At 48.6% G+C, this 26,731-nt stretch overlaps 1 protein-coding gene across 2 annotated transcripts in view; it reads right to left on the bottom strand.

The window, feature by feature from the left end:
* Nucleotides 1–26,455, bottom strand: part of AP1G1 (adaptor related protein complex 1 subunit gamma 1) — a 192,159-nt gene extending 165,704 nt beyond the window's left edge. The window contains exon 1 of one of the 2 annotated variants that reach the window (XM_063945487.1): nucleotides 26,124–26,455. The gene's annotated coding sequence lies outside the window, so the exon portion shown is untranslated. The remainder of the gene's footprint in view (nucleotides 1–26,123) is intronic. The other variant, XM_063945486.1, reaches the window with a different exon arrangement.
* Nucleotides 26,456–26,731: the final 276 nt, after the last annotated feature.

Here is a 26,731-nt window from a genome sequence, read left to right as displayed (position 1 = left end):
CGTCCGTGAGCATCTCTTGAAGTTCCGGGTACCAAGTCCTTCTTGGCCAATCCGGAACCACGAGTATAATTCTTACTCCTCTCCTTCTTATGATTCTCAGTACTTTTGGTATGAGAGGCAGAGGAGGGAACACATACACTGACTGGTACACCCACGGCGTTACCAGAGCGTCCACCGCTATTGCCTGAGGGTCCCTTGACCTGGCGCAATATCCGTCTAGTTTTTTGTTTAGACGGGACGCCATCATGTCCACCTTTGGTTCTTCCCAACGGTTTACTATCAGGTGGAAGACTTCTGGGTGAAGTCCCCACTCTCCCGGGTGGAGGTCGTGTCTGCTGAGGAAGTCTGCTTCCCAGTTGTCCACTCCCGGAATGAACACTGCTGACAGTGCTATCACATGATTTTCCGCCCAGCGAAGAATCCTTGCAGCTTCTGTCATTGCCCTCCTGCTTCTCGTGCCGCCCTGTCTGTTTACGTGGGCGACTGACGTGATGTTGTCCGATTGGATCAATACCGCCTGACCCTGAAGCAGGGGTTTCGCTTGACTTAGGGCATTGTAAATGGCCCTTAGTTCCAGAATGTTTATATGAAGAGATGTTTCCATGCTTGACCACAAGCCCTGGAAATTTCTTCCCTGTGTGACTGCTCCCCAGCCTCTCAGGCTTGCATCCGTGGTCACCAGGATCCAATCCTGAATGCCAAATCTGCGGCCCTCTAGTAGATGAGCACTCTGCAGCCACCACAGAAGAGACACCCTTGTCCTTGGCGACAGGGTTATCCGCTGATGCATCTGAAGATGCGATCCGGACCATTTGTCCAGTAGATCCCACTGAAAAGTTCTTGCATGGAATCTTCCGAATGGAATCGCTTCGTAAGAAGCCACCATTTTTCCCAGGACCCTCGTGCACTGATGCACTGACACCTGGCCTGGTTTTAGGAGGTTCCTGACTAGCTCGGATAACTCCCTGGCCTTCTCCTCCGGGAGAAACACCTTCTTCTGGACTGTGTCCAGAATCATTCCTAGGAACAGTAGACGTGTCGTTGGAATCAGCTGCGATTTTGGAATATTTAGGATCCACCCGTGCTGACGTAACACTACCTGAGATAGTGCTACTCCGACTTCTAACTGTTCCCTGGACCTTGCCCTTATCAGGAGATCGTCCAAGTAAGGGATAATTAAGATGCCTTTTCTTCGAAGAAGAATCATCATTTCGGCCATTACCTTGGTAAAGACCCGAGGTGCCGTGGACAACCCAAACGGCAGCGTCTGAAACTGATAATGACAGTTTTGTACTACAAACCTGAGGTACCCTTGGTGAGAAGGGTAGATTGGGACGTGGAGATAAGCATCTTTGATGTCCAGAGACACCATATAGTCCCCTTCTTCCAGGTTTGCTATCACCGCTCTGAGTGATTCCATCTTGAATTTGAACCTTTTTATGTAAGTGTTCAAGGATTTCAGATTTAAAATTGGTCTCACCGAGCCGTCCGGCTTCGGTACCACAAACAGCGTGGAATAATACCCCTTTCCCTGTTGTAGGAGGGGTACCTTGATTATCACCTGCTGGGAATACAGCTTGTGAATAGCTTCCAAAACTGCCTCCCTGTCGGAGGGAGACTTTGGTAGAGCAGACTTCAGGAACCGGCGAGGGGGAAACGCCTCGAATTCCAGTTTGTACCCCTGCGATACTACCTGTAGAATCCAGGGGTCCACTTGCGAGTGAGCCCACTGCGCGTTGAAATTCTTGAGACAGGCCCCCACCCTGTCTGAGTCTGCTTGTAAAGCCCCAGCGTCATGCTGAAGACTTGGCAGAAGCAGGGGAGGGCTTCTGCTCCTGGGAAGCGGCTGCATGGTGCAGTCTTTTTCCTCTTCCTCTGCCCCGGGGCAGAAAGGAGTGGCCTTTAGCTCGCTTGTACTTATGGGAACGAAAGGACTGAGTTTGAAAAGACGGTGTCTTTTTCTGCTGATGTGAAGTGACCTGGGGTAAAAAGGTGGACTTTCCAGCCGTTGCCGTGGCCACCAGGTCCGATAGACCAGCCCCAAATAACTCCTCCCCTTTATACGGCAATACTTCCATATGTCGTTTGGAATCCGCATCCCCTGACCACTGTCGCGTCCATAACGCTCTTCTGGCAGAAATGGACATAGCACTTACTCTTGATGCCAGGGTGCAAATATCCCTTTGTGCATCACGCATATATAGTAATGCATCCTTCAAATGCTCTATAGTTAACAATATATTGTCCCTATCCAGGGTATCAATATTTTCAGTCAGGGAATCCGACCACGCGACTCCAGCACTGCACATCCAGGCTGAAGCGATTGCTGGTCGCAGTATAACACCAGTATGTGTGTATATACTTTTTAGGATATTTTCCAGCCTTCTATCAGCTGGTTCTTTGAGGGTGGCCGTATCAGGAGACGGTAACGCTACTTGTTTAGATAAACGTGTGAGCGCCTTATCTACCCTAGGGGGTGTTTCCCAACGCGTCCTAACCTCTGACGGGAAAGGATATAGTGCCAATAATTTTTTAGAAATTAGCAGTTTTTTGTCGGGGGAAACCCACGCTTTATCACACACCTCATTTAATTCATCTGACTCAGGAAAAACTATTGGTAGTTTTTTCACACCCCACATAATACCCTTCTTTGAGGTACTTGTAGTGTCAGAAATGTTCAATGCCTCCTTCATTGCCGTGATCATGTAACGTGTGGCCCTCCTGGACATTACGTTTGTCTCCTCACCGTCGACACTAGACTCAGTATCTGTGTCTGTGTCGACCCACTGAGGTAACGGGCGTTTTAGGGCCCCTGACGGTGTCTGAGACGCCTAGACAGGCACTAATTGATTTGCCGGCTGTCTCATGTCGTCAACCGTTTTTTGCAAAGTGCTGACATTATCACTTAATTCTTTAAATACGATCATCCAGTCAGGTGTCGACTCCCTAGGGGGTGACATCACTAACCCAGGCAATTGCTCCGCCTCCACATCATTTTCCTCCTCATACATGTCGACACACACGTACCGACACACAGCACACACCGGGAATGCTCTGATAGAGGACAAGACCCCACTAGCCCTTTGGAGAGACAGAGGGAGAGTCTGCCAGCACACACCAAGCGCTATATATATATACACAGGGATAACCATATATAAGTGTTATTCCCTTATAGCTGCTGCTTATATTATTTTTAGCTGCCAATAGTGCCCCCCTCTCTTTTTTAACCCCTTTCTGTAGTGTAGTGACTGCAGGGGAGAGCCAGGGAGCTTCCCTCCAACTGAGCTGTGAGGGAAAATGGCGCCAGTGTGCTGAGGAGATAGGCTCCGCCCCTTTCTCGGCGTCCTTATCATCCTTTTTCTGTATGTTTTGGCAGGGGTTAAATGCATCCATATAGCCCAGGAGTTATATGTGATGCATTTATTTTAGCCATATAAGGTTTTTATCGATTTATTGCGTCTCAGGGCGCTGCCCCCCCCAGCGCCCTGCACCCTCAGTGACCGGAGTGTGAAGTGTGCTGAGAGCAATGGCGCACACCTGCGGTGCTGTGCGCTACCTTATCTGAAGACAGGATCGTCTTCTGCCGCCGATTTTTCCGGACCTCTTCGCTCTTCTGGCTCTGTAAGGGGGCCGGCGGCGCGGCTCCGGGACCCATCCAGGCTGAACCTGTGATCGTCCCTCTGGAGCTAATGTCCAGTAGCCTAAGAAGCCCAATCCACTCTGCACGCAGGTGAGTTCGCTTCTTCTCCCCTTAGTCCCTCGATGCAGTGAGCCTGTTGCCAGCAGGTCTCACTGAAAATAATAAACCTAAACTAAAACTTTCACAAAGAGCTCAGGAGAGCCCCTAGTGTGCACCCTTCTCGTCGGGCACAGAAATCTAACTGAGGCTTGGAGGAGGGTCATAGGGGGAGGAGCCAGTGCACACCAGGTGATCCTAAAGCTTTCTTTAGATGTGCCCAGTCTCCTGCGGAGCCGCTATCCCCCCCATGGTCCTTACGGAGTTCCCAGCATCCACTAGGACGTCAGAGAAACTATTGGTAGTTTTTTCACACCCCACATAATACCCTTCTTTGTGGTACTTGTAGTGTCAGAAATGTTCAATGCCTCCTTCATTGCCGTGATCATGTAACGTGTGGCCCTACTGGACATTACATTTGTCTCCTCACCGTCGACACTAGACTCAGTATCTGTGTCTGTGTCGACCCACTGAGGTAACGGGCGTTTTAGGGCCCCTGGCGGTGTCTGAGACGCCTGGACAGGCACTAATTGATTTGCCGGCTGTCTCATGTCGTCAACCGTTTTTTGCAAAGTGCTGACATTATCACTTAATTCTTTAAATACGATCATCCAGTCAGGTGTCGACTCCCTAGGGGGTGACATCACTAACCCAGGCAATTGCTCCGCCTCCACATCATTTTCCTCCTCATACATGTCGACACACACGTACCGACACAGAACACACCGGGAATGCTCTGATAGAGGACAAGACCCCACTAGCCCTTTGGAGAGACAGAGGGAGAGTCTGCCAGCACACACCAAGCGCTATATATATATATATATATATATATATACACACAGGGATAACCTTATATAAGTGTTATTCCCTTATAGCTGCTGCTTATATTATTTTTAGCTGCCAATAGTGCCCCCCCTTCTCTTTTTTACCCTGATTCTGTAGCAAGTCTGCAGGGGAGAGTCAGGGAGCAGTCCTTCCAGCGGAGCTGTGAGGGAAAATGGCGCTTGTGTGCTGAGGAGATAGGCTCCGCCCCTTCACGACGTCCTTATCTCCCGCTCTTTTCTGTAAAAATGGCAGGGGTTAAAATACATCCATATAGCCCAGGAGCTATATGTGATGTATTCTTTTGCCAACCTAAGGTATTATCTGTTTATATTGCGTCTCAGGGCGCTCCCCCCCCAGCGCCCTGCACCCTCAGTGACCGGAGTGTGAAGTGTGCTGAGAGCAATGGCGCACAGCTGCGGTGCTGTGCGCTACCTTAGTCTGAAGACAGGACCGTCTTCTGCCGCCGATTTCACCGGACCTCTTCGCTCTTCTGGCTCTGTAAGGGGGCCGGCGGCGCGGCTCCGGGACCCATCCAGGCTGAACCTGTGATCGTCCCTCTGGAGCTAATGTCCAGTAGCCTAAGAAGCCCAATCCACTCTGCACGCAGGTGAGTTCGCTTCTTCTCCCCTTAGTCCCACGATGCAGTGAGCCTGTTGCCAGCAGGACTCACTGAAAATAAAAAACCTAAAATACACTTTTATTCTAAGCAGCTCAGGAGAGCCACCTAGCCTGCACCCTTCTCGTTCGGGCACAAAAATCTAACTGAGGCTTGGAGGAGGGTCATAGGGGGAGGAGCCAGTGCACACCACCTGATCCTAAAGCTTTTATTCTTGTGCCCTGTCTCCTGCGGAGCCGCTATTCCCCATGGTCCTTACGGAGTCCCAGCATCCACTAGGACGTCAGAGAAATATAGGAATTTAAATTATCTACCGGTAAATCCTTTTCTCGTAGTCCGTAGAGGATACTGGGGTTCCATTTAGTACCATGGGGTATAGACGGGTCCACTAGGAGCTATGGGCACTTTCAGAATTTGACAGTGTGGGCTGGCTCCTCCCTCTATGCCCCTCCTACCAGACTCAGTCTAGGAAACTGTGACCGAGGAGACAGGCATACTTTGAGAGAAGGATATAAAGCAGGCATGTCCAACCTGCGGCCCTCCAGCTGTTGTGAAACTACATATCCCAGCATGCCCTGACACAGTTTTGCCGTCAGAGAATGCTAAAGCTGTGTCAGGGCATGCTGGGATGTGTAGTTTCTCAACAGCCGCAGTTTGGACATGTCTGATATAAAGGATAGTGGTGAGATTCCAAACCAGCACACAAACAAATCAGAGGAAAGCTATGCTAACCCAACTTTAAACAGGAACAGCAACAGCTGAACCAACAAGACTTAACCAAGTAACAGTGCAGGAAAAACGAGGCACCAGGCGGGTGCCCCTTATCCTCTAAGGACTACGATAAAAGGATTTACCGGTATGTAAATAAATTCCTATTTTCTCTTACGTCCTAGAGGATACTGGGGTTCAATTTAGCACCATGGGGATGTACCAAAGCTCCCAAACCGGGTGGGAGAGTGTTAAGGTTTCTGCAGAACTAATTGACTGAACTGAAGGTCCTCAGAGGCCAAAGTATCGAACTTGTAGAACTTAACAAACATGTTCGAACCAGACCAAGTAGCCGCTCAGCAGAGCTGTAAAGCCGAGACACCCCAGGCAGCCGCCCAGGAAGAACCCACCGACCTAGTAGAGTGGGCCTGTACAGATTTTGAAACCGGCAAACCTGCCGCAGAAGAAGCATGCTGAATAGTGAGCCTGATCCAGCATGCAATTGTCTGCTTTAAAGCAGGACACTCAATTTTATTGGGATCATAGAGAACAAACAGCGAGTCGGATTTCCTGTGACGAGCTCTCCTCTTTACGTATACCTTCAAAGCCCTCACAACATCCAAAGACTTTGAAGTAGCAGAGTTGTCAGTGACAACCGGAACCACAATAGGTTGGTTGATGTGAAAACACAGACACCACTTTAGGAAGAAATTGCTGACGAGTTCTGAGTTCAGCTCTGTCCTCATGGAAAATTAAATAGGGACTTTTGTGAGACAAAGACCCCAGCTCTGACACACGTCTTGCTGAAGACAAGGCCAACAGTGTGTCTTCCACATAAGATATTTTAAGTCCACTGCAGAATATTTTCTGCTTTCACACCAAGAGACGTATTTCTTCCAAATACGGTGGTAATGTTTAGACGTTAGCCCCTCCTGGCTTGGATCATAGTCGGGATAACTTTGTTAGGGATCCCTCTTCTGGCTAGAATCAGCCGTTCAACTTCCATGCTGTCAAAACGTAGCCACGGTAAGTCCTGATAGACGAACGGGCCCTGTTGCAGAAGATCCTTGCGAAGAGGTAGAGGCCACGGATCTTCGAGGAGCATCTCCAGAAGGTCCGCGTACCAGGCCCTTCTTGGCCAGTCCGTAGCAATGAGTATTGCTTGAACCTTTTCCCTTTTTATTCTTTTTAGAATTGTTGGGATCAGAGGAAGTGGAGGAAACACATACACCATCTGCTAGACCCATGGAGTCGTTAGAGCGTCTACCGCCACTGCCTGTGGGTGTCTTGACCTGGAACAATACCGCTTGAGCTTCTAGTTGAGACGAGAAGCCATTATGTCGATTTGTGGATATCCCCATCGATGTGTCAAGCACCTGAAAACTTCCGGGTGAAGGCCCTACTGCCCCGGGTGCAGGTCGTGTCCGCTGAGGAAGTCTGCTTCTCAGTTGTCTACTCCCGGAACGAAAACCGCTGACAACGCCACCGCATTTTTTTCTGCCCAGAGGAGAATTCTTGACACCTCTGACATTGCTGCTCTGCTTTTCGTTCCGCCCTGTCGGTTTATGTACGTCACTGCTGTCACATTGTCCGATCGGACCTGAATGGCCCGATCTTGAAGAAGATATGAGGCCTGCAGAAGGGCGTTGTACATGGCCCTGAGTTCCAGAATGTTGATTGGAAGGAGGACTTCCTGACTTGACCATCTTCCTTGAAACTGCACCCCCTGGGTGTCTGCTCCCCAACCTCTGAGGCTTGCATCCGTGGTTAACAGAATCCACTCCTGAATTCCGAACCTCCGACCCTCAACGAGGTGAGAAATCTGTAGCCACCACAGAAGGGAGGTCATGGCTTTTGGCGACAGACGGATCCTCTGATGCATGTGAAGATGAGATCCGGACCATTTGTCCAACAGATCGAGCTGGAAGGGTCTTGTGTGAAACCTTCCATATTGAAGCGCCTCGTAAGAGGTCACCATTTTTACCCCAAAAGGCGAATGTATAGATGCACAGATATCCGGGTTGGCTTCAGGACATCCTAAACCATCGACTGGATTACGAATGCCTTTTCCATCGGAAGGAACACTTTCTGCTACTCCGTGTCCAGTATCATTCCCAGGAATGGAAGCCTCCATGTTGGCTCCAGGTGAAATTTCGGAAAATTCAGAATCCACCCGTGATCCTGGAGAAGTTTGGTTGAGAGACCAATGCTGTCCAGCAACCTCTCCCTGGACAGCACCTTTATCAGAAGATCGTCCAGGTACGGAATTATATTCACTCCCTGTTTGGAAGTATAAACATCTCTCCATCACTTTGGTGAATACCCTCAGTGCCGTGGAGAGACCAAATGGCAGGGCCTGGAACTGGTAGTGACAGTCCTGCAGTGCAAACCGTAGGTAAGCCTGATGAGGCGGCCAGATCGAAATGTGAAGGTACGCATCCTTGATATCCAGAGACACTAGGAATTCCCCTTCCTTCAGACCTGAGATCACCGCTCTCAGAGACTCCATCTTGAACACTCTTAAGAACGGGTTCAAGGACTTGAGGTTCAGAATAGGTCGTACCGAACCGTCTGGTTTCGGTACTACAAACAAGCTGGATTAGTACCCCTTGTTTTGCAGATGAGGTGGAACTGGAACAATGACTTGAGTCTGTACCAGTTTTTGGATGGCATGCTGTAAAGTTATACTTGCCTCTTGTGAAACTGGTAAGCCTAATTTGAAGAATCTAGTGTTCACGCTAGGCTGTTTTAGCAGGGCGCCGCGCCCTGTCCACTTTTTTAAGGGCAAAATCCGCCCTGCTTTTCTGCGGCACCCTGCTAAAACAGCCGCCCGCTTCCTGCCCTCCCAGCGTATAAAGATGCCGTGCGCATGCGCACGGCATCCATTCACGCTGTGAGAGCGCTTGGGGGAAGCCCAGCACCTCCGTAGGTGCTGGGCACGCCCCCAACAGTGACGCCGCCGGCCGCCTACGCCCCGTTTTTTGACGTCTGTGGGCTAAACCGCCCACTTTTATTACGCGAAACAACCACGCCCCCTATTTTGCGTGCGCACGCTTGTGCCCCTCTCAGTCCGGCGCCCTGCCCTGCCCAAATCCTAGAGTGAACACTAAGAATCTATGAGGTGGGAGCTCTTGGAACTCCAGTCTGTAGCCATGGGAAATAAGATCTATGACCCAGGGATCCCGGCAAGAACTTGACCAGATGTGACTGAAGAATTTTAGTCGGGCTCCCAGCTGACAGCCCTCCAGGCATTGCGGTCCACTGTCATGCTGAAGGCTTTGAGGAAGATGAGCCTGAGCTCTGTTCCTGAGCACCTGCAGTTGCCGGTTTGCGTGGTTTACCTCTTGCGCCTCTGGAGGCCGTAGAAGCAGTTCTGGATTTGCCATTAAACTTGGCCGTCCAAAAGGACTGTAAATTTGAAACTGAATAAGCTTTCCTGGCTGGGGGAGCTGCGGAAGGAAAATGCATAGACTTACCCGCAGTAGCTTTGGAGATCCATTTGTCTAGTTCATCTCCAAACAATGCCTCTCCTGTGAATGGTAGGCCTTCCACGCCTTTCCTGGAGTCCGCGTCAGCAGTCCACTGGCGTAGACACAAACCCCTGCGTGCTGACACTGCCATAGCGGTGGTGCGTGCATTACGCATGCCTATCTCTTTTATGGCTTCCACCCTAAAGTTCGTAGAGTCCTGTATATGCTGCAGGAGTAAAACAACGTCCTCCCTAGACAAGGAACCTAACCCCTCAATTAGGTTACCTGACCATTTAGCAATGGCTTTAGTGATCCATGCACATGCAATATTGGGTCTCTGGGCCACCCCAGCAGCTGTGTACAATGATTTGAGTGTAGTCTCAAATTTAGGATGAGCCGTGTCTTTTAGGGAGGCTGCACCAGGGACAGACCATAAAAATTTTCGTGACAGCCTAGAGACTGATGCGTCCACTATCAGAAAAGGAAAAGATGAGAGCAACCTTTTAGGGATTTGAAATTTCTTATCAGGATTGACCCACGGTCCTTCAAACAGGGTATTCAATTCCTTTGACGCAGGAAGTGACTGAGGACTTCTTTTTTACATTAAAATAAGATTCTTCACACTCCTCTGACACCTTATCAGGAATTTGCAGAGCATGTCTGATAGCCTCTATGGGAGCATCTATTCCCTGTGACAGAGTAGCATCCCCCCCCCCCCCCCCCCCAAATCCACTTCGCCCTCCTCCATGTCTGACCCGTCAGAGTCAGACTGCAGGACATGGGCCAGAGATAATTTTTGCGGACAAATGGGAGGGGACTGAGCCTCTGTTCATAAGCTTATCCATAGTCTGTCTTAAGTATTGAGTCTCTTTCTCATTCATTTCGGAGAAATACTGGAGATAATTCCATTAATGGAAATAGCCCGCTCCGGTTCAGCCCCGCTATTCTGGGAAGGTGCAATGCCCTGAGTACCCAGTAGTGAGCCCCCTGGTGAAGAGGAACACTCTGCTGTACAAGAAGCACACTCTTTGCCTGACATAATGTAAATGTGACTGCACACACAGGAAAAGGTTAAAGGTTAAGCACAATTAACCCACAAAGAGCCCTTCAGGGAGACACAGTTATTTGGAGCCAGCCCCCACTGCGCCCTTATCGATAATGCCAAGCTTAGCCGGGTCGCAGACTAAGTACCCCGATAGGGGACTTAGTACACTAATAATCGCTTTCCCCCTGCTATGACCCCCTGGTACCGCTGATATAATCTGGAGTCTCTCCGGGGGAGCTGCACTTCTCTGTCATTCAGCATCCACTGCAGAGGGAAAATGGCGCTGGCGAGCTGCTGGATCCGCTCATAGTGAAGGCCCCGCCCCTTCAATGGTGCGTGGTCTTCCCTCATTTTTTATACTGGTTGATGGAATCTGGTGCTTAAAATGGAGAGAAAACTGTTTTAAGGCTGTTTTTGCCAGTGTGGGTACTGTGCACAGTGTACGGAGACGCAGCTGTGTACTGTGGAGACGCATTTCGCCACGGTTAGAAGCCGTGCCTCTCCATACCATCGTGCCGCCATAATGGCCAGCACCCTGCTAACTGGGACGCCGGCTTAGTACTCACCAATCTTCATTCTTCTGGCTCTGTTAGGGGTGGTGGCGTGCTGCGGGAATGTACGCTCGCCGTGGTGGGGCTTGCGAATAGTTCCCTCAGGGGCAGATTTATTAAGCCTGGTGAAGTGATAAAGTGGAAGGTGATAATGCACCAGCCAGTCAGCTCCTCACTGTCATTTTTCAAACCCAGCCTGTAACATGGTAGTTAGGAGCTGATTGGCTGGTGCATTATCACCTTCCACTTTATCACTTCACCAGGCTCAATAAAACTGCCCCTCAGTATCCTGTCAGAAGGGAACGGGACCATTAACCCTTCAAGAGATTGGGCCATCCCCCGTCCCTCCCCTCCTAAGTCCCACATAGCAGGCAGGCTGGTGCCAACAAGCCCTGCCTGAAAATATCAAACATATAAAATAAATGCAGAAAACTCTTCAAGAGCTTTCATAAGTGTGACCGGCTCCTCCGGGCATATTATCTAAACGGAGTCTGGTAGGAGGGGCATAGAGGGAGGAGCCAGCCCACACTATCAAATTCTTAAAGTGCCCATGGCTCCTAGTGGACCAGTCCATACCCCATGGTACTAAATGGAACCCCAATATCCTCTAGGACGTAAGAGAAATGACAGTTATGGTCTGACTGGCTGGTACTTTATCTATTTCCGAGTCTAGAAACATGCAGGAGCTATACAAATAGAGGATAACACTAATAATATGGAAACCAACTAAAACAGCGGAGGATGATCTAAGTCAGGGGTGGCCAACCAGTCAGAGACAAAGAGCCAAGAAATCTTGTTAGGTACATCAAAGAGCCGACTTCGAGCCGAAGGCGCACTTGCAAAAATGGGGTGTGACCTTGTGCCTGCTAGGCCACGCCCCTGGTATAAAATACATTGAAAAAGCCAGATCCAACATAAAATACAATGAAAAAGCCACTTCTACATCAAATAATTGAAAAGGCCAGATCCGCATAAAATAATAAGAATTTACTTACCGATAATTCTATTTCTCATAGTCCGTAGTGGATGCTGGGGACTCCGTAAGGACCATGGGGAATAGCGGCTCCGCAGGAGACTGGGCACATCTACAGAAAGCTTTAGGACTAACTGGTGTGCACTGGCTCCTCCCCCTATGACCCTCCTCCAAGCCTCAGTTAGGATACTGTGCCCGGACGAGCGTACACAATAAGGAAGGATTTTGAATCCCGGGTAAGACTCATACCAGCCACACCAATCACACCGTATAACCTGTGATCTGAACCCAGTTAACAGCATGATAACAGAGGAGCCTCTGAAAGATGGCTCACAACAATAACAACCCGATTTTTGTAACAATAACTATGTACAAGTATTGCAGACAATCCGCACTTGGGATGGGCGCCCAGCATCCACTACGGACTATGAGAAATAGAATTATCGGTAAGTAAATTCTTATTTTCTCTAACGTCCTAAGTGGATGCTGGGGACTCCGTAAGGACCATGGGGATTATACCAAAGCTCCCAAACGGGCGGGAGAGTGCGGATGACTCTGCAGCACCAAATGAGAGAACTCCAGGTCCTCCTCAGCCAGGATATCAATTTTGTAGAATTTTACAAACGTATTTGCTCCTGACCAAGTAGCTGCTCGGCAAAGTTGTAAAGCCGAGACCCCTCGGGCAGCCGCCCAAGATGAGCCCACCTTCCTTGTGGAGTGGGCATTTACAGATTTTTGGCTGTGGCAGGCCTGCCACAGAATGTGCAAGCTGAATTGTACTACAAATCCAACGAGCAATAGTCTGCTTAGAAGCAGGAGCACCCAGCTTGTTGGGTGCACACAGGATAAACAGCGAGTCAGATTTCCTGACTCCAGCCGTCCTGGAAACATATATTTTCAGGGCACTGACAACGTCTGGCAACTTGGAGGCCTCCAAGTCCCTAGTAGCCGCAGGCACCACCAATAGGTTGGTTCAGGTGAGACGCTGAAACCACCTTGGGGAGAAACTGAGGACGAGTCCTCAATTCCGCCCTGTCCGAATGGAACATCAGATAAGGGCTTTTTTAGGATAAAGCCGCCAATTCTGACACGCGCCTGGCCCAGGCCAGGGCCAACAGCATGACCACTTTCCATGTGAGATATTTTAACTCCACAGATTTAAGTGGTTCAAACCAATGTGACTTTTGGAACCCAAAACTACATTGAGATCCCAAAGTGCCACTGGAGGCACAAAAGGAGGCTGTATATGCAGTACCCCTTTTACAAACGTCTGAACTTCAGGGACTGAAGCTAGTTCTTTTTGGAAGAAAATTGACAGGGCCGAAATTTGAACCTTAATGGACCCCAATTTCAGGCCCATAGACACTCCTGTTTGCAGGAAATGTAGGAATCGACCCAGTTGAATTTCCTCCGTCGGGCCTTACTGGCCTCGCACCACGCAACATTTTCGCCAATTGCGGTGATAATGTTTTTGCGGTTACATCCTTCCTGGCTTTGATCAGGATAGGGATGACTTCATCCGGAATGCCTTTTTTCCTTCAGGATCCGGCGTTCAACCGCCATGCCGTCAAACGCAGCCGCGGTAAGTCTTGGAACAGACAGGGTCCTTGCTGGAGCAGGTCCCTTCTTAGAGGTAGAGGCCACGGATCCTCCGTGAGCATCTCTTGAAGTTCCGGTTACCAAGTCCTTCTTGGCCAATCCGGAGCCACGAATATAGTGCTTTCTCCTCTCCATCTTATCAATCTCAGTACCTTGGGTATGAGAGGCAGAGGAGGGAACACATACACTGACTGGTACACCCACGGTGTTACCAGAGCGTCTACAACTATTGCCTGAGGGTCTCTTGACCTGGCGCAATACCTGTCGAGTTTTTTAATCATGTGGACGACTTCTGGGTGAAGTCCCCACTCTCCCGGGTGGAGGACGTGCTGAGGAAGTCTGCTTCCCAGTTGTCCACTCCCGGAATGAATACTGTTGACAGTGCTATCACATGATTTTCCGCCCAGCGAAGAATCCCTGCAGCTTCTGCCATTGCCCTCCTGCTTCTTGTGCCACCCTGTCTGTTTACGTGGGTGACTGCCATGATGTTGTCCGACTGGATCAACACCGGCTGACCTTGAAGCAGAGGTCTTGCTAAGCTTAGAGCATTGTAAATGGCCCTTAGCTTCAGGATATTTATGTGAAGTGATGTATCCAGGCTTGACCCTAAGCCCTGGATATTCCTTCCCTGTGTGACTGCTCCCCAGCCTCGCAGGCTGGCATCCGTGGTCACCAGGCCCCAGTCCTGAATGCCGAATCTGCGGCACTCTAGAAGATGAGCACTCTGCAACCACCACATGATGGATACCCTTGTCCTTGGTGACAGGGTTATCCGCTGATGCATCTGAAAATGCGACCCGGACCATTTGTCCAGTAGGTTCCACTGGAAAGTTCTTGCGTGGAATCTAACGAATGGGATTGCTTCGTAGGAAGCCACCATTTTTACCCAGAACCCTTGTGCATTGATGCACTGAGACTTGGTTCGGTTTTAGGAGGTTCCTGACTAGCTCGGATAACTCCCTGGCTTTCTCTTCCGGGAGAAACACCTTTTTTCTGGACTGTGTCCAGGAACATCCCTAGGAAACAGAAGACAAGTCGTCGGAACCAGCTGCGATTTTGGAATATTGAGAATCCAATCGTGCTGCCGCAACACTACCTGAGATAGTGCTACACCGACTTCCAACTGTTCCCTGGATCTTACCCTTATCAGGGAATCGTCCAAGTAAGGGATAACTAAAATTCCCTTCCTTCGAAGGGATATCATTTCGGCCATTACCTTGGTAAAGACCCGGGGTGCCGTGGACCATCCCTACGGCAGCGTCTGAACTGATAGTGACAGTTCTGTACCATAACCTGAGGTACCCTTGGTGAGAAGGGTAAATTTTGACATGAAGGTAAGCATCCTTGATGTCCCGAGACATCATGTAGTCCCCTTCTTCCAGGTTCGCAATCACTGCTCTGAGTGACTCAATCTTGAATTTGAACCTCTGTAAGTGTTCAAAGATTTTAGATTTAGAATCGGTCTCACCGAGCCGTCTGGCTTTGGTACCACAATAGTGTGGAATAATACCCCGTTCCCTGTTGCAGGAGGGGTACCTTGATTATCACCTGCTGGGAATACAGTTTGTGAATGGCTTCCAAAACTGCCTCCCTGTCAGAGGGAGACGTCGGTAAAGCCGACTTTTGGAAACGGCGAGGGGGAGACGTCTCGAATTTCAATATGTACCCTTGAGATATTACCTGAAGGATCCAGGGGTCTACTTGCGAGTGAGCCCACTGCGCACTGAAATTCATTGAGAACGGGCCCCCACCGTGCCTGAGCTTGTAAGGCCCTAGCGTCATACTGAGGGCTTTGCAGAGGCGGGAAAGGATTTCTGTTCCTGGGAACTGGGTAATCTCTTCAGCCTTTTTCCTCTCCCTCTGTCACGAGCAGAAAAGAGGAACCTTTTGTCCGCTTGCCAACAAAGGACTGCGCCTGATAATACGGCGTCTTATTTTGAGAGGCGACCTGGGGTACAAACGTGGATTTCCCAGTTGTTGCCGTGGCCACCAGGTCTAAAAGACCGACCCCAAATGTCCCCTTTTCAAAGGCAATACTTCCAAATGCCGTTTGGAATCCGCATCACCTGACCATTTTACTGGTAGAATTGGACAACGCACTTATACTTGATGCCAGTCGGCAAATATTCCGCTGTGCATCATGCATATATAGAAATGCATCTTTTAAATGCTCTATAGGCAATAATATACTATCCTTATCTAGGATATCAATATTTCCAGTCAGGGAATCCGACCATGCCAACCCAGCACTGCACCTCCAGGCTGAGGCGATTGCTGGTCGCAGTATGTGTGTGTGTGAATACATTTTTGGATACCCTCCTGCTTTCTATCAGCAGGATCCTTAAGGGCGGCCATCTCATGAGAGGGTAGAGCCCTTGTTTTTACAAGCGTGTGAGCGCCTTATCCCCCCTAGGGGGTGTTTCCCAACGCACCCTAACCTCTGTCGGGAAAGGGTATACAGCCAATACTTTTTAAGAAATTATCAATTGTTATCGGGGGGAAACCCACGCATCATCACACACCTCATTTTATTTCTCAGATTCAGGAAAACTACAGGTAGTTTTTCCCTCACCGAACATAATACCCCTTTTTGGTGGTACTCGTATTATCAGAAATGTATAAAACATTTTCCATTGTCTCAATCATGTAACGTGTGGCCCTACTGGAAATCACGGTTGTCTCTTCACCGTCGACACAGGAGTCAGTATCCGTGTCGGCGTCTGTATCTGCCATCTGAGGTAACGGGCGCTTTAGAGCCCCTGACGGCCTATGAGACGTCTGGACAGGCACAAGCTGAGTAGCCGGCTGTCTCATGTCAACCACTGTTTTTTTATACAGAGCTGACACTGTCACGTAATTTTCAACAGTACATCCACTCAGGTGTCGACCCCCTAGGTGGTGACATCACTGTTACAGACACTCTGCTCCGTCTCCACATCATTTTTCTCCTCATACATGTCGACACAAACGTACCGACAAACAGCACACACATAGGGAATGCTCTGATAGAGGACAGGACCCCACTAGCCCTTTGGGGAGACAGAGGGAGAGTATGCCAGCACACACCAGAGCGCTATATATATACAGGGATAACCTTATATAAGTGTTTTTCCCCTTATAGCTGCTGTATGTTTTAATACTGCGCCTAATTAGTGCCCCCCTCTCTTTTTTTAACCCTTTCTGTAGTGTAGTGACTGCAGGGAAGAGCCAGGGAGCTTCCCTCCAACTGAGCTGTGAGGGAAAATGGCGCCAGTGTGCTGAGGAGATAGGCTCCGCCCCCTTTTCGGCGGCCTTATCTCCCGTTTTTCTGTATATTCTGGCAGGGGTTAAATGCATCCATATAGCCCAGGAGCTATATGTGATGTATTTTTTGCCATGTAAGGTATTTTTATCATGTTTTATTGCGTCTCAGGGCGCCCCCCCCAGCGCCCTGCACCCTCAGTGACCGGAGTATGAAGTGTGCTGAGAGCAATGGCGCACAGCTGCAGTGCTGTGCGCTACCTTATTGAAGACAGGAACGTCTTCTGCCGCCGATTTTTCCGGACCTCTTCGCTCTTCTGGCTCTGTAAGGGGGCCGGCGGCGCGGCTCCGGGACCCATCCAAGCTGAGCCTGTGATCGTCCCTCTGGAGCTAATGTCCAGTAGCCAAGAAGCCCAATCCACTCTGCACTCAGGTGAGTTCGCTTCTTCTCCCCTTAGTCCCTCGATGCAGTGAGCCTGTTGCCAGCAGGTCTCACTGAAAATAACAAACCTAAACTAAAACTTTCACTAAGAAGCTCAGGAGAGCCCCTAGTGTGCACCCTTCTCGTCGGGCACAGAAATCTAACTGAGGCTTGGAGGAGGGTCATAGGGGGAGGAGCCAGTGCACACCAGTTAGTCCTAAAGCTTTCTTTAGATGTGCCCAGTCTCCTGCGGAGCCGCTATTCCCCATGGTCCTTACGGAGTCCCCAGCATCCACTTAGGACGTTAGAGAAATATTGAAAAGCCAGATTCACATAATACACTTCAGTTCTCCCATGTGTCACTCCAGCCAGCACCCGCCAGTGTCACTCCAGCCAGCTCCCCCGTGTGTATTTGGCTCCCTCAGTTCTCAGTCTACGTAGTGCTGCTGCATGTCTGGCTGGAGTGAAGCGGTTTACAGATCTCTTGTGGTCATGTGACTTTGAGTGTTGGGAGCCACATTTGAATGAAAAAAGAGCAAGCGATTCTAAGTAAGAGATCAGTAGGAATTTGAGACTTTGTGGCTAAACACTATTTCCATAGACCGTAACATAATACAGAAGACCTGACGTCTATGTACTATGCTCTAAATACAAACCTGTATAACGGGCAGGTTACTTGCTTGCAATAGTAGAGACAGATTCCCCAAAGTACTGAAAAATAACATGAGTCAGAATCACAGCATGATACTTTTATGCAGCAATTACTCATACTGGCAGCATCAGCGAATGCTCCCTGTGAGGCTCAATAGCTGAATATCTGGAAGTTGAAGATTTAACAGATTATTATTATATACGAGGGGTGTGCAATAAGGTTCAAGATGTGCGATGCATAGGGAGAGTAGACACAATCTGCCTGGATGTGAACTGTAATCTCTAAAGGGCCCTATACACTGCGCGACCCGCCGCCGAGCTGCCCAACCGCCGATACGGCAGACGGGCGACCCAGCGGCAGGGGGAGGTGACGTGGGAGTGAGATTACAGTAGTCCAGTCTGGAGATGACCAGTGAGTGGATAAGGGTCTTAGTAGCGTCCTGGGTCAGAAAGGGTCTGTTCCTGGAAATATTATTTAGATGAAAACGGCAGGATTGTGAGAAGTGCTGAATGTGTGGTTTGAAGGAGAGGGAGGAGTCAAGAATTACTCCAAGACAGCGCACTTGGGGGCTAGAGGAGATAGTAGTGACATCAATAGATAAGGAGATTGTGGGAGGTGAGGTTATGCGGGAGGGAGGGAAGGTGCTCAGCCTGGTCTTAGACATGTTAAGTTTAAGAAAGCGCTGGACATCCAGGAAGAGGTAGCAGAGAGACAGTTGGAGATACGAGTGAGGAGAGCAGGGGAGAGGTCCGGAGAGGAAAGATAGATTGTCATCAGCATAGAGATGATATTGGAAACCAAAAGAACTAATGAGCTTACCTAGTGAGGATGTATAGAGAGAGAAAAGAAGAGGACCAAGTACAGAACCTTGGGGTACACCTACAGTTAGTGGAAGTGAGGGGGAGGTGGAGTCATGAGAGGAGACAGAGAATGAACGGTCAGAGAGGTAGGAAGACAGCCAAGAGAGGGCAGTATCACGCAGACCAATGGAGTGAAGGATTTGCAGTAGGAGGATGGTCCACGGTGTCAAAAGCAGCAGAGAGATCAAGAAGACTAAGTAGAGAGTAGTGGCCCTTAGATTTGGCAGCATGGAGGTCATTGCATACTTTTGTAAGGGCAGTTTCAGTGGAGTGGAGAGGACGGAAGCCAGACTGGAATGGGTCAAGCAGTGAGTGTGAGGAAAGAAAGGATGTAAAGCGGTTGTAGACAATACGCTCAAGGAGTTTGGAGGCAAAAGGGAGGAGAGAGATGGGTCGGTAGTTGGAGAGAGTTTTTGTGATTATGGAGCTCAACAGAGACCAGTGGAGAGCCACGATCTTCTACAAGATTGGTCTGCAACAGCTGGAGAGTTTTGGCCGACTGCGAGCTGCTTTTGGGGAGGAAGCACTGAGATACAGACCAGAGAGTGGCAGCCAAGAGGAACTTAGTTTAGCCACCACCCGGGGAGGTTAAGGTTAGGCTGTGGGGGGTTAGACACCCACAAGGAGGGTTTGGGTTTGGCTACGGGGAAGGAAGGGTTAGGATTATGGGGGGGAGGAGATTAGGTTTAAGCACTGCCTCAGGGAGGTTAGGGTTAGGCCCCATAGGGGGAGGTTAGGGTTACGCTGCAGGAAGGGAGGGTTAGGAGGTAGAGTAGAGGGGAACAGCCCCAACTCACCCCTGTCAGCATTGTAGGCTTTGGGATCCCGGAGTCGGCATTCTGACTGCGGGATCCCAAGCACTGGCATATCATACTGAATCCGGTGCAAGTGTGCAGTGATTAGGATACTGGCCATGTAACCAGGTATGTAGACATGAGATGTGTACGCCGCATTTAGATCCGTGCAAGCAGTGCGAGTATAACTGTGACAAACCTGGGTGCAACTACGAATCAGCTGTTGTTGGTCATATCGCCAGAGAAACCATATATTATAGTGATACCAAAGTGGAAAGCCGGTATGAGAGAAATGAAGAGGGGCATCAATATATTACCTTCAATCTATTCTATGCAACACTGCTGGGTACACACTGGGCATTCGTTCAGACATCGGAACGAATGCCACTGAGCCAAGACTCTGTGTACACACTGGAACAATTTTATAAAGGACGGAACAATCTTATTCTGTCCTTCATAAGCATAAATAAGGTCGCTAGCGATATCACTAGGTTTGATGTGCAGCACATCATAGCGTCTGTTGCTATCGACAACGGGAACACGCAATCACCTGTACACACTGAGCAATGAGGCGATTTGGCGCTACGTAATGCCAAATTGCCCCAACATCCCTCCAGTGTGTCCCCTGCTTAATTGTTCCTTGAGCACTATTCAGGACGATATCAGGTCAAATGGTCAACAGTAACCATGTCAACATTTGTAACATTGACATGGTTCAAACAAGGTAGACAAAAGTCACCAACTGTCAACAGGTCCAGAATGTTGACATCTGAAATGTTGGCATGCAAAAGATCAACATTCTGAGAATGCCGACGGTTAGGGCTAAGCGCCGCCAGGAGGGTTAGTCATATAGATATTCACCGGAATGCTGCAGCATAACAGCTCTGCACCAGAAGAAACAGTCAAGGCATCGCCAGAACCCAGAAGACAACATTGGAGCTGCAACTGTCTCTGGGAGAAGGTAACAGACTACCACGGTAGGTTTGTCAACAGTTCATCATGTCGACATATCACCCGAGTAGACATGATGAATAAATACAGGATAACGGTCGAAAATCATACCTCACCCTTCAGGACCCAAACCGATAAGTCCACGAAAGCTCCTGAGGCAACCAGAAGAGGCAAGCAGTGTTTACCAATACCCAAACTAATCAGCCAAGGAGTAATCTTCTAACATTAACAGAAATCTGCGTTCCTTCCCTCCATGGATCGTTGCCTGGAATGTGACTTTGTAACCTTGTCATAAAAAAAAACAGCCAGAACTCACTGGGGCAGCTTGCAGAGTACCAGCCAGAATGGCAGCTCCTGAGCTTGGCACATCAATCTGCCAAACATACAGCAGGATTGTTTTAAAATTCTTATCAACAGAATTTCTTACAGGCTTCCTACAAGCTAATTAGCAGCAATCACATCACTGTTAGATCTGAAAACTGCATATTACAAACTAGTGGTGTTTCTGGGGGGGGGGAGGAAATACCATTAGACAAACATCATTCATTAACATGTCACCTACAACCGGTGACCAAATAATAGACCAGTGTATTGTCAGCTCTGCACCACTCCCTGCATTAAATGCCCTGACCCTTCCCCAAGACACAATAAGCTTAAATACATGAATATTAGAGGCTCAACCATGCACAGTCAGACTTGAGTTGTTCAGCAGCTAGTATAACTCGCTAACCTTCTTTTATAAATCCGCACCATGACCTTGTGCCACCTTCAACTTCATCAAGATGCAGGACCAATACCACCACCCCCCCCCCCACCCCTCCGCCAACCCCCACCGCTCCCACGTTCCTATCGCTCAGCACTGCACACATTCCAACTCATATTGTTTAGAAGTATGTGAGGTCTAGGTCTTAAGATTCCTGTATTCGCCTTTTGCATGATGCTTCACCACTTGGAATTTTAATCCATAGTTTCTGGCCCTTTTCTTATTTATGCTTCAAACCCAAGCTCAATAATATACCTCCACAGACTCATCAGTCAGTACTGTGGGCTTGGTATGTGCTGCCCCCTCTATTGAAACTTCTACTTTATAAAATCCTATAACTGATCCACAAGGATCCCCATGTACAAAAAGCCTCATACTCTCATGACTTCTCTCTAGTGCACCCCTTCTGTCAGTGGGGTGTGGTAGGTCGACCACTATTGTCGACAGTAACTAGGCTGACAGGGTCTCTAGGTCAACATGAGTTTTTTATGGTTTTTTGGTGTCGTTTTCTCCGTACAGTGACCGAGAACCCCAATTAGTGCACCGTATCTGCTCGCCATGCTTCGGGCAAAGCATGGTTACTATTCCCAATCGTAGTCCGCGTGCATCGATAAATATGAAAAAGTTCAAAAAAAGAAAAGAATTCTGAAAAACTCATGTCAACCTTTTGACCTGTCGACCTAGAACATGTTGACCTAGAGACCCTGTCACCCAATAGTGGTTGACCTAGTTACTGTCGACCTAGAGACCGGATCCCATGTCAGAGATCTTTCCCCATTAGTCTCTTCTCCTGTAATGTCACAATGGGGTCGATTCAATTCGGCAACAGATGAATAGCACCGGGAATTAGCTCCCGACGCTATTCAATTCAGCTAAAGTTAAGGCGAATGCCCGTTCTTGCAGACTTAACAGGTAGTTTTGTCGGGAGAACGGGCATTCTCCGACTTAACTACCCGCGGCGATGCTGATTCCCGACAGGATCAGCCTCGTGCCGGCCGCGCAGCAGCACTTTTGTCGGTTTTCTTCTCCCCCCCCCCCGGGGTTGAGAGAAGAATTCAAGACAATTGCGGGTAACTAGTAGCTGAATTGAATAGCGTCAGGAGCTAATTCCCGGTGCTATTCATCTGTTGCCGAATTGAATGAACCCCATTGACATATTGAAGACTTCCCTAAAAAATCCATCACATACACAAAACTCAGTCCGATCTGTGCAACGGCTGCCTTGCACAGCAATCAGAGCTAATGTATTATGGTTCCTATGGGTAGCAGGACATTTATGGTCATTTCCATAAAGTTGTTTTAAAAATAAGAGCAGAAACCCAGAAAATAACCAATCACAGCATTGCCGTCAGTAAAATTAAAGCAGAGATTAATTAGTCTACAAGAAAATCTTCCCATTCTTTGATAGCGAATACTTATTCCAGTGTCATCTGCTGATGTAGCTATGTTTATTTACCCTGTACTTGTCCTATACTGTCATCAACTGTAAGTTGCTGTTTTCCTGTTTGATTATTTATGTACTGTGTAATTGGGCGCTGCGGAACCCTTGTGGCGCCATATAAATAAAGGATAATAATAATAATAATAATAGCAGCTAGAATCTGATAGGCTGCTATAGGCCAGTGGTTCTCAACCTCGGTCCTCAAGTACCCCCAACAGTTCATGTTTTCCAGGTCTCCTCACAGGATTGCAAGTGAAATAATTTGCTCCACCTGTGGGTCTTTTATAATGTGTCAGTGAGTAATGAATACACCTGTTCAACTGCTAGATGACCTGGAAAACAGGAACTGTTGGGGGTACTTGAGGACCGAGGCTGAGAACCACTGCTATAGGCAACACCTCTACTTTCCTTTTTGAAGTTTTAATAAAACCAATCTCTTTAATTGCTTCTGCTACACATCATTGGTGTTGCTGGAAGCTTTCTCTTCACTGCAGAGCTTCTATTATTTCCAAATGCATGCCGGTCTATTGCTACACACCTAGGCCTATTGCTACACACCTGATATTGCAGTGACAAACCCTGTACACACCCACATGCCATGTGCGCACTAAACATTACTTACATCAGGGGCAGGCAACCTGTGGCACACCACACATCCCAGCATAACCTGCCCCAGTTTTGAAGTTAGGGCATGCTAAAACTACGTCAAGGCATGCTGGGATGTGTAGTTCCACAGCAGCTGGAGTGCCACAGGTTGCCGACCCCCAACTTAAGAGAAAGATGAAAACTACTTTTTAATAAGTTACTCCTCTTCAAGCGCTTTATTAGTATACGCCAATTAAAACAAAACGATTGCGAAAACGGGGGGGGGAAGAGGTATGTGACACTACAAGACCCAGCATGCACTGCTAGACTCTGAACTTGCAGTTCCATAAAGTTTGTAGGATTAGTGCCTGAGAATTACATGTACTAATCAGGTGCACAATCATGGGGGACACATACACGTGCCAAATCGCTCCCAACCAGTCTCTTATACATGGCTCCAATCTGCATGGACTGAGGGAAACGCAGGAATTTCTAGGCAAGTTAATATTAAAATGCACTGAAGGCACTGGCTGATAAAGGTTTGATTAAACATATTCCAATACTAGAACAACCTAAAACACTCACTGAACAATCCAACGCAAACATGTTTTGCCTCTATACAGCTATGTGGTTCATCAGAGCGCTCCCACCAGGTGCCTTAGATGGGAATGCAGTCAATTTGCTGGCACTCAGGATACTGATGCCGGAATCCCGGCGCACCAGGGCTATTCCCACTCGTAGAGTGGGAAATTATCCTGTGACGAGCACAGTGAGCATTCCGTCCGCCGGTAACAGATAACGAACCCCTTAGGTGCATCACTCAGCCTGCAGCACATTTTTAAGTTACAGTATAAAGTCTTTTAATACAGGTTGAGTATCCCATATCCAAATATTCCGAAATACGGAATATTCCGAAATACGGACTTTTTTGAGTGAGACTGAGATAGTGAAACCTTTGTTTTTTGATGGCTCAGTGTACACAAACTTTGTTTAATACTCAAAGTTATTAAAAATATTGTATTAAATGAACTTCAGACTGTGTGTATAAGGTGTATATGACACAAATGAATTCTGTGAATGTACACACACTTTGTTTAATGCAAAAAGTTATAAAAAATATTGGCTAAAATGACCTTCAGGCTGTGTGTATAAGGTGTATATGAAACATAAATGCATTCTGTGCTTAGATTTAGGTCCCATCACCATAATATCTCGTTATGGTATGCAATTATTCCAAAATACAGAAAAATCCGATATCCAAAATTCCTCTGGTCCCAAGCATTTTGGATAAGGGATACTCAACCTGTACAGTCAATCACTCTGTGCCTTTTACTAATGTCCTCTCTTACTCATGTCTGTCACCTCTTATGCAGGATCGTTCTAGCTCATGGCTATCTACATATGTGTTATATGCTTCATTGTATACATTTATCGGTTATTGTGTTTATTATGATCATGACATCAGTAAAATGACCATCCAGTGCTGCCTATAAATGAATGACAATTACCAATCGAAATCTTTGAAATTTGGAACTGAAGTTGCTTTGTATATAATAACATTTCTTGGGAGTCTGGGTTATAGGCTAGGATGTGTTTCACATAACCTTGCCTCCATCTCATGTACACTGCACCTTTCCATCCACCGAATGGACTTTATCCTGCTTCCCCACTTCAATGCAGATACAACAGTCATATTCTAATGGGGAACACCGTAACATGCTTACAGCACTCTGTAAACTGTGACACTGCCCTAACTAGATGTATCTTCTTCCCTGTACAGACACTGCTGATCGCCAAAACTATTACTATCTACCATTCATAATATCAGGTGTACAATGGGTCATCACTAGGATATATATTTGATAGATTGTTGTGTATTCTTGGGACTGCATAAAAGACAGATTATTCTATTTTTAAGACTCACAAATTAGAAAGCTGTAAAACAATGTTTGGGGAGGGGGATTACGCTACTGAGGTGCATTTGGGGGAGCCACTTCTGTTAAGAGTCCATAAGGCCTTACACACTGTACATGAGCATTATTTTCAGTGGTTAAGGTCAGAAACCCTATTAAGCGTGGAAGTGTGGTCTGATGCTTGAAGGTAATGCAAGCGGATGGGCTTGTATACACATACACATTCTGACAGGTGGATGTCTGGCACGGATTTTGATGTTGCCTCTGAGCTTTAGGGAAACACTCACTTAGGTCACTGTACACTGCGGTGCAGGGGAGCTAGGAGCACCAATAATATACATGCTGTAAATGCTACTTGGAACTGAGGAACATATGACATATTGATAATCACCAGAGCGAGTCTCCATGATCTCCTGCCAGGATGACAGATGCGGAGATCCTGGAGACCTGACCTGCAATGTGGGGCATTATTATATACATTATTTCTTCATCTTCCACAATGAGGCCAGGCTTATGCAACCTGTGGATCACAGGGGGCTGCAACTTACAGGGACTGCAAGTCACAGCATGCCCTGGAACAGGTACCGCAGACACATTCTGTCTCCTCAGAAAATTAGATGTAATGTCCATCTGTGGTGTGCCAGTGCTCTTTACCTTCCCAGGGGAACACACTGAGGCAACCCGTGCATCCCAGGTGCTGGTGCTTACAGTGCATGCTGGGACTTGTAGTCCCACAGCAGCTACGGGCTGCAATTCGTCTGTATTAGGTAATCAGGCTGCAGCAGATGTGGCCGCCTCTCAGCTCCTGTCCCTTCCCCTCCATGTCCCTGGACCTCAGCCCCTCCACTCGTGTCAGTGTTCATCCCCGTGTCACAGGACACCATGAAGCCTGACTGCACCAAAGGTGTCAGCGCCGCTGGCCGTGCCCGCGCCGCCCGACTGGCAGCTGTCCCCCTTCCCCAGGGCCCTGTCGCTCTTACCGCCCGGTGCTGCTGCTCTCTCCTCGGCTCCGGGACACCCAAAATGGCGGCTGATGGGCCGCAGCACCGCGGCTGGGCGGAAGGATCCGGATAAGGCCGATGTGCAGGGCCCGGGGTACGGAACGGGCGGGGTGGAGGAGGGGCGTTAGGATGTCATGTTGCGGGAATCACCCCGAGGCCGACGCTGTGTGAAAGTGACCGGCTGTTGCCCGTCACCCGTACGGGCCCAGAACTCTTTACCCTGGTGGAAGGGTACGGAGTAATACGTCTAGGGCAGCCGGTGATGACGTCAGGACATTGCCCCGTCACTGCCAGACCCGGAAGCCAGGGAGGGCGGAACCTGAAGGGTCACCTGACGCCGGCATCTGTGGGCGGGGAGAAATGACGTGTCTACAACTGTCATTTTACGTTACCGCCCTCCCCTTACTATAACAAACTCAAGTGGTGAATGTGAGGTGTCTCCATACTCCGAGTCCGCAGCCCTTCTCTGGATTACTGACAGTCCAGGCGGCTGTGTCATTCAGTGTTAACCGCCCCCCCCCCCCCCCCCCACACACACACACACACACACACACACTCACTCACTCCATTACTACCAGCCCAGGCGG

This window comes from Pseudophryne corroboree, chromosome 11 (assembly GCF_028390025.1).
Source record: "Pseudophryne corroboree isolate aPseCor3 chromosome 11, aPseCor3.hap2, whole genome shotgun sequence".
In the NCBI taxonomy this organism is placed as follows: Eukaryota; Metazoa; Chordata; class Amphibia; order Anura; family Myobatrachidae; genus Pseudophryne; species Pseudophryne corroboree.
This window is presented reverse-complemented; position numbering and strand designations above follow the sequence as displayed.